Source organism: Sinocyclocheilus rhinocerous, unplaced genomic scaffold (genome assembly GCF_001515625.1).
Source record: "Sinocyclocheilus rhinocerous isolate Xijiao unplaced genomic scaffold, SAMN03320098_v1.1 scaffold559, whole genome shotgun sequence".
Classification (NCBI taxonomy): domain Eukaryota; kingdom Metazoa; phylum Chordata; class Actinopteri; order Cypriniformes; family Cyprinidae; genus Sinocyclocheilus; species Sinocyclocheilus rhinocerous.
Genome location: NW_015635536.1, coordinates 473,448 through 481,715, shown reverse-complemented (window position 1 = coordinate 481,715; position 8,268 = coordinate 473,448). Strand labels below are relative to the sequence as shown.

The window sequence follows — 8,268 nt, the reverse complement described above, 5'->3', positions numbered from 1 at the left end:
TTTCAGCGTTGCACCCGTATGCCGCTCAGAGCACAGCAGATGATTGAATTACTCTAATAAAATAGCTTTTTTTAAATGACAGATTAGAGAACTGAGCTTCGCTAGGTGATTTTTAGCGGCTTCTTGCAAATACCTCATCGTCATCGGAATACTGAGATGTTTGCAAAAGCGTTTGTGTGAATTCTAACACCTTTATCAAGGGATCTGACAGGTAACGTTATTCAACCAGTTTGAGTTGAAATGAAAGAAATATTCTTGCAAAGTGATTCTGATTCAGCTTTGAGTAAATCAACTGTTTAGAGTAGACAGCTCTGCTTCGTGCACATTATTTCAGCAAATTGTAACAAATAACGTCATACTTAATATTGAATAATATATGTGCCTCATGTGGTGTTTATTATGTTATGACAAGATACTGTGTGCCTTTTACTCATTCAAGATCATCTACTGTATCTTCACATAAAGTGCCTTACAAAATTATGGGCATGTTTCTGTGTGATTTCATATCCTTTTATGATATCTTGATGAAACCACATTTTCCCTTTTAAAAGATCTGTCAATACATAGGAATATTGAGGGTTCTAAACTCAAGATAAATGTTTAGTTGTTAAAAGAGACAAGATAAGGTCAATAAATACTTTAAGTTGGAGTTCTCCCATGGTTTTCAGATATCAATTGTGAGTTTTTTTATTATTTTTATTTTGATGCCTTGTCATTGCGGTCCTTTCTTTCCATACAGGAGGAAGCTGAGAGCAGATATCTCTGCTGCTTTCCCTTCTCTGTCAGCTGAGGATCTAAATGAGCTGATCCCAAATAAAGACGAGCTGAATATTGGGAAGATTTACGCACATAAGGGAGATGCAGTCACTCTGTACATTCGCCATAAAAATCCCATATTCTTTCAGCTGGAGAAACAGGTGAGTCTGCAGGTAACCCTCAGTTTTTGTTCATGATGATGACATTTATTTGAATAATAAAATTGTGTGTGTTGTTCTCAGTGTACACACTGTGGCAATATCCCACCATGTTACCGGTATTCGTCACGTGGCCGCTGTGCTCACCGCATTTCACTCTTACAGATAATTCATATTAGACTTAAAATCTCGAGTCATGTGAAACTAAAATGATACACAACTGGACACAGATTTGTAACAACTTCAAAAATTGTGAACTGGATTTGGCAGTTTTTACTAATCAGCATCAGTGATGCTGAATATCTAGCACTTTGAATTATGTTGAGCTTAGCGGTGCATGTGAACAACAGAACGTTGAGTCTGTTTTATGCAATTTCCTGAACCTATTCTCTTCTCTTCTTGTCATTTTTTTTCTCTGTCTACGATTGTATAAACAAAAATGCCTAATATATAATTTAAAATTTAAAAAGGCCAAAAAATTAATTGAATCTTATAAAGCCTACTGAATCATATTTAATGTGCAAAGTTCTAAGGCCTCCAAATTATCAACATGAATGAAACTTTGCTGAAAAGCCTGTTGCATGCAGTCTACTACATGGCCTTCTGTCATCTGATTGATAGTTTATTCTTTTTTTAGCAAATAAAATGTCCCCTTTCAGGATGTGTCTTTTTTTCTGTGAAATCTTACTGAGCATGTTTACATGCACACCCATATGCCGATAACTACCAAAAAACAGCTTTTTGTTTTTTTTCTTTCTAATCTAATCATCCATATGTCCAAATCTGAGTATTGCATTTGTTATGTGAGATGTAATTTTAAATAAAGCATTAAAAACTACAGAGTATTTAAAAATGTCAGCAGGAAACTGTTATGGCATTCTCCTCTCGCATGTGCAGATTTTCTACAATTGTACCACTTTGACTTTGGCTGCACAACATGACAACACATTTTTACATATTCTTGGGTCAAAAAAGTGTCAGTGTGTACAATACATTTCCTTTTCCCTCTGGCAAAATGTTCGCTCTAGTTAAATGCTCTTCAATGCACAAAACGGACGCTTTCCTGTCACACAGTCAGACACGTACACTTGAATAAGCTGAGAGAACGTGTTTATGGTGTTTATATGATGAAATTTTAACACATTTACGTGAGCAGCTTAAGCATTATCGGTTTATAAAAGTCCATGTAAATGCGCTCAATTATGTTGCACAAAAAATGTTGTACTATTTTATGTAACTGGCAATATAACTTTTGTAGCTAAAAGTACTCTGTATAAGTCTTCACTATTAAAAAATGCTTATAAATTAAGTTCTCTTATGGGTAACATGCATAACAAATGTCTGTGTGGTGTTGAAGGGCACCTGTGGCTATTGGCACAGCAGCTGTGTCGAGCGCTGAGATGAGGAACAGTGGAATGAAGGGGAAAGGAGTGAATATTTTACACACATACATGGACCAGCTATGGTGAGCTTTGCATTGCAACATTATTCTGTCTTTACTTTCATTTAGGCTTCATTCCCGCCTCTTTATACATCGCATTCACTTTCTACAGACATCTTCCTCAAATTCTCCACAGGGCATTTGGTGATAAGTCACATCCTCCAGTTATATCGGTCACAAACTCTCCAGCACAGGTGGAGGGAGAAATGGAGGGAGAGGAATGCGAGGAGGAAGAGCAGGAGGTGCAGGACAGCTCTGATCCAGCTCCAGTGGAAACATCTTGTCAGAGCATGCAGGAGCTGAGGCTGGATGAACATGAGCTGTTGAAGGAGGAAGAACCGGTTTAGGATAAAGAGGAAGAAAACATTGATGGAGAAGACGGAGACTCTACAGGGTGAAATGTCTGACTTCCTGTCACATGTCCATTTTGTAGCTGTTTGCTGTATGTTGACTTTTATGTCTGTCTCATTACAGAGCAGATGGATGAGTTACTGCTGCAGTGTTTCCTCCATGCACTTAAGACTAAAGTCAAAAAGTCAGAGCTTCCACTACTGACTAGCACCTTCAAGCGCAACCACATGGTGTCCTGCTGGTAATATCTCCTCGATTATTACCTTTATACCTCTAAACCTCTGTCATCTTACCTGTTTTTTGGGAACACTATGGTCATTTTTATTTAAATAAATTGATGCTTTAAAAAATGCCATCAAAATGTCAAAATAATAAATGACAGTGAGAACATTTATAGTGTTTATAATGTAACAAAAGATAACTCTTTCCCCCACAGTCCTAAAGGAAAGTACCTAGATATCAAGAAAATCCAGTTATAAAAAGGTACTAACTGTTTACAGATTGTGAGATTTTAGTCCATGCCAGTGTAGCCTTTCTATTTCTGTTTTAGTTGGTCACAACGTTTCTTTCTTTCTTCCATTCCAAGAATCACAGTCTGATTCAGGTGAAGGAGCTGAGTAAAGGTGTGGAGAGCATTGTGGAAGTTGACTGGAGAAACCCTGAGTATGCAGTCAGACCATTTCACTATTAACATCTCATTCATAAACTTTTAATATAAGAACACATAATAAAGAAAATATCTGTCGCATTTTTTCTTAAACAACTTGCACTACTTTTTCAGGTTATGTTCTTTCAGCATACCAGAGGATTTTGAGCCGGAGAAAGAGTCTGAGGAGGGGGGTGGAGCTTACCCATACCAGCCCCCTGAAATCACACCACTATATGGGGTTACTGCATGCCTGGAGCCTCTCTTTCAGGATGCCCAGAAAAAGTTAATGAGTGGAAACATTTTGTTGTATATTTAAGTGTATTATTGAGAGTGCTTTGAGCATGTGACTTTGTGTTTCAGAAAGGGGACACCTCTAAAGGCCAGTGAGGTGAGGAATATCATCACAGAATATGTGAAGAAAAATGAACTTGTCCATGAAACCAATAAAAAGTGAGTTTATAATTACATTAGTACACTTTTTATTCACACTTTCATTTTTTCTATTTATTATGTTCTTATTCTCACCAATGCTGCATTTGTATAAAAAATGCAGGGACAAGTGTGTTACGTGTTATAAAGTGTTATACGTGTGTTATAACATTATTTTATACATTGCAATTTAACACAACAGTTTTTTATTTGAATATATTTTAAAATGTAATTTATTCCTGTGATGCAAAGCTGAATTTTCAGCATCATTGATGCTTTAAAAAATGCCATCAAAATGTCAAAATAATAAATGACAGTGAGAACATTTATAGTGTTTATAATGTAACAAAAGATAACTCTTTCCCCCACAGTCCTAAAGGAAAGTACCTAGATATCAAGAAAATCCAGTTATAAAAAGGTACTAACTGTTTACAGATTGTGAGATTTTAGTCCATGCCAGTGTAGCCTTTCTATTTCTGTTTTAGTTGGTCACAACGTTTCTTTCTTTCTTCCATTCCAAGAATCACAGTCTGATTCAGGTGAAGGAGCTGAGTAAAGGTGTGGAGAGCATTGTGGACGTGGACTGGAGAAACCCTGTGTATGCAGTCGCACCATTTCATTATTAACATCTCATTCATAAATGTTTAATGCAATTTAAATTGTCAGAACACATAATAATAAAATAAATATCACTGTTTTGCTTGTTGATATGGACTATGTCCAGCAAGTGTTTTTGGTTTTGAGGGAAGCTGTTTTTTTTATTTTTTTGCACTACTTTTTCAGGTTGTGTTCTTTCAGCATACCAGAGGACTTTGAGCCAGAGAAAAAATCTGAAGAGGGGAGTGGAGCTTCTGAGGTCCTATACCAGCACCCTGAAATCACACCACTATATGGGGTCACTGCACGCCTGGAGCCTCTCTTTCAGGATGCCCAGAAAAAGTTAATGAGTGGAAACATTTTGTTGTATATTTAAGTGTATTATTGAGAGTGCTTTGAGCATGTGACTTTGTGTTTCAGAAAGGGGACACCTCTAAAGGCCAGTGAGGTGAGGAATATCATCACAGAATATGTGAAGAAAAATGAACTTGTCCATGAAACCAATAAAAAGTGAGTTTATAATTACATTAGTACACTTTTTATTCACACTTTCATTTTTTCTATTTATTATGTTCTTATTCTCACCAATGCTGCATTTGTATAAAAAATGCAGGGACAAGTGTGTTACGTGTTATAAAGTGTTATACGTGTGTTATAACATTATTTTATACATTGCAATTTAACACAACAGTTTTTTATTTGAATATATTTTAAAATGTAATTTATTCCTGTGATGCAAAGCTGCATTTTCAGCATCATTACTCCAGTCTTCAGTGTCACATGATACTTCAGAATTCATTCTAATATACTGATTTGCTGCTCAAAAAAACATTTCTTATCAATGTTAAAAACAGTAATTTATTTTCTCAGTATTCTTTGATGAATAGAAAGTTCTAAAGAAGAGCATTTATTTAAAATAGGAACTTTTTTAACATTATAAATGTCTGTCATGTTCATCAATTTATTGCATCCTTGCTTAATAAAAGTGTTAATTCCTTTTTTAAAAATCTTACAGACCCCAAACTTTGAACAGTAGTGTATGTTATATCTGTATGGATCTATGCAACTATTGCATGGTTTCAAATGGATTGAATTGATCTCATCTCTTCTCTTGTTCATCAGTTATGTTAACTTTAACCCTACACTTTGTGACTGTTTGCTGGAGAAGTCTGAATACCAGGAAGTAGAGAAGCTGAAATGGGATGACCTCTTTAGCAGGTAACGCTACACCAGCCTGTTCTTCTTTTTTGTTTAATTTCTATGAGAATTACATAATTGTCTTATTTCAAACCAATTTCTTAAACAGGAACAGCATTAACCCTCTGAAAATAATATCAGTTTCCCTACTGTATATAATTGGCAGCTGCTTAAATTGTCAGTTTACAATCCAGCTGTGTGTGTAATCACTAACATATGGTTTAGAAAATGAAGTAACTAGCTTTTTGCATTTTCTGATAAAATCAGAATTGCATTTTTATGTTGATGGCTGCATTTGTGTATTTTGTTTTTTTTCTTTTTCATTTTTGATCATGTGCAGACATTGATCTGAACACACGCAAGTATGGACAGTGTTTCTCTGTGTCCTCAGGACTCTCGTCAGAATGCAAGCCTGCCATGAGGTGCTGTTTCCAGCCTCATGTGGTTAAGAAAGGACAGATGGAGCCCATAGACATTACTGTTGCCTCCAGGGGCTCCAATAAGAAGGTATGAAGCTGTCCTAAGGCTATGACTATATATAGTGGCCCCAATAAGTATTTGAATGCTTATGCCACAAATCTATGAATATAATTTATTATAGAACACTATATTAAAGTTTTAGAACTTTAATTTTTTTGTGCCATTTTGAATTTTAATCAACTGGTTTCAAGATGATTATTAGTAGACATATGAAGTCAGTTCTCCTCAAGTTCACACACGTGTCCTATCAGAGTAACCTAATTGTGTACATGTTCTATTAACAACTAATAACAAGAAAGTGTCACATTAGTTTTTATCTTGATCATTTTTTTATGTTTTTGAAAGAAGTCTTTTATACTCATTAAGGCTGCATTAATCAAAAGTACAGTAAAATCAGTAATATTATGAAATATTATTAAAATTTAAGACTGTTTTTCTTTTTAAATATACTGCATTTTAAATTGTAATTTATTCCTGTGATGCAAAGCTGTGGAACGGTATACCCACGCTGCCATGCTGAGGGGAGTGCATGTGAAGCATCAAGGCAAGCACTAAGCAACAACTCTACCAAGCTATGGGAGTTGCCCCAAGGACACCTTGACGGCTGTCAGTGACATTATCCCCTTTGTCCAAAGGCCTGAGCTGCATACCCCAATAACTTACCTGTTAAGGGAAATCAGAAACAAAGAGATTCCTTTAAGGGGATACGGCCAAGCGTCTAAGATAATAGACTAGACCTTGGCCCGTCACCCAGGGGCTACCGCCAGCTCTGCATGACCTTGCTCAAAGGAACTGGCCCGACAGGTCCTCGGTAGCAACGCCCTGCTCAGGAAGGTATCACCAGGGATACATAAGTAGAGTGGGGCCCAAGGTGAAATCGGGGCCTAAGCCAACTCAGAGAAAGTGTACGAGGCTGGCAGCGTGTAATGCATACCATACAGGATTTTAGAAAGAACGCAGGATGCTTAGTGTACGTCCTTACCACAATGTGTTTTTTAGAAAGAGCACAGAGGCTTAGCGTGTGCACTTACCATAGCGTGGCTCAGAAGAACACAAGTGGCCAACTATCTGATGTTGCTGCCACGGAGCTCAATAAGCAGAGGGCTCGACCTTAACAAAGGGAGGAGAACCATGCTCGACCGAAATGAGCAGTCAGCGGCCTAGGGGCAAGTTCCTAGCTCTCAGTAGAGGGGAGGACTCACCTGATCTGCCCGGGAACGGCGAGCTCATAAAAGACCCTGCCGCAGAGAGGGGAGCACTGCCATGTCCTAAAGTGGACTGACCGAAGTGGGGCATCAGAAATGGGATCCAACTTAAAGGGGATCAGACATTTCAGCAGAGACGAGTCTAACAACTCGGTATGGCTGCATCTGCGGTAGCAGCGCTCTCGGCCCTCTAGGTACCATATAGTCCAATGCTTCATGCCTGCTTATATCTCTGCCTTATATCAAACCTTTTGCTTGTATGTGAGTGCACTTTTTCTCCTTTATTACAGATCAGTATCAGATCCCACGGAAATATGTACAAGGTCTTGACAAAGCTCCCAACCCAGGCAAGAAGAAATAGCAGACAACACCTCAACACAAGAGCCATATGTTGCTGTAATATTTCAAATAATGTCTAGCCCAACCAAAACATCATTTGTGCAATAAAATAAATCTGATTTCATTCTGAGCAATCTCTTAAATTAATCTCATACTTGACATAATGTTTCCTCAACAGAGCACAGTATATCTGCATGCCGCAGTAACCGCTCATTCAGAGCTTGAGTCCCTTAAGCACCAGTTTGCCCTTCTGATCTAACTGATGACTCCAGAATGACTGTCATCTTTTATAATGATGTATTGCCAGGTAGAAAAGTATACACTGTCACAAGCAGTGAATTACAGCTAAACTTTAAGGAATGTTTGACCAGGAGTCAACTTGTTTTGGAAGAACACTGGTTTCAAAAATATGAGCCAGGACTGTGTGTTATGGTCATTAATTCTAATGAAAACCCATTAGAAATTGGAGCCCATTTCCAACTTATGGCTACAAAATTCTCCTTTTTGCATATTAGTAATACAAACCAGTGTTATATTAAAATCATTGAGACACTGTTATAGTTTTTATTAATCTATATATTTACATTTAGTCATTTAGCAGACGCTTTTATCCAAAGCGACTTACAAATGAGGACAATAGAAGCAATCAAAATCAACAAAAGAGCA

General features: G+C 37.2%; 1 pseudogene; it reads left to right on the top strand.

The window, feature by feature from the left end:
* The first annotated feature begins 27 nt into the window (after positions 1 to 27).
* On the top strand, positions 28 to 7,684 carry LOC107747225 (eukaryotic translation initiation factor 2D-like; annotated as a pseudogene).
* The last annotated feature ends 584 nt before the right edge of the window (positions 7,685 to 8,268 follow it).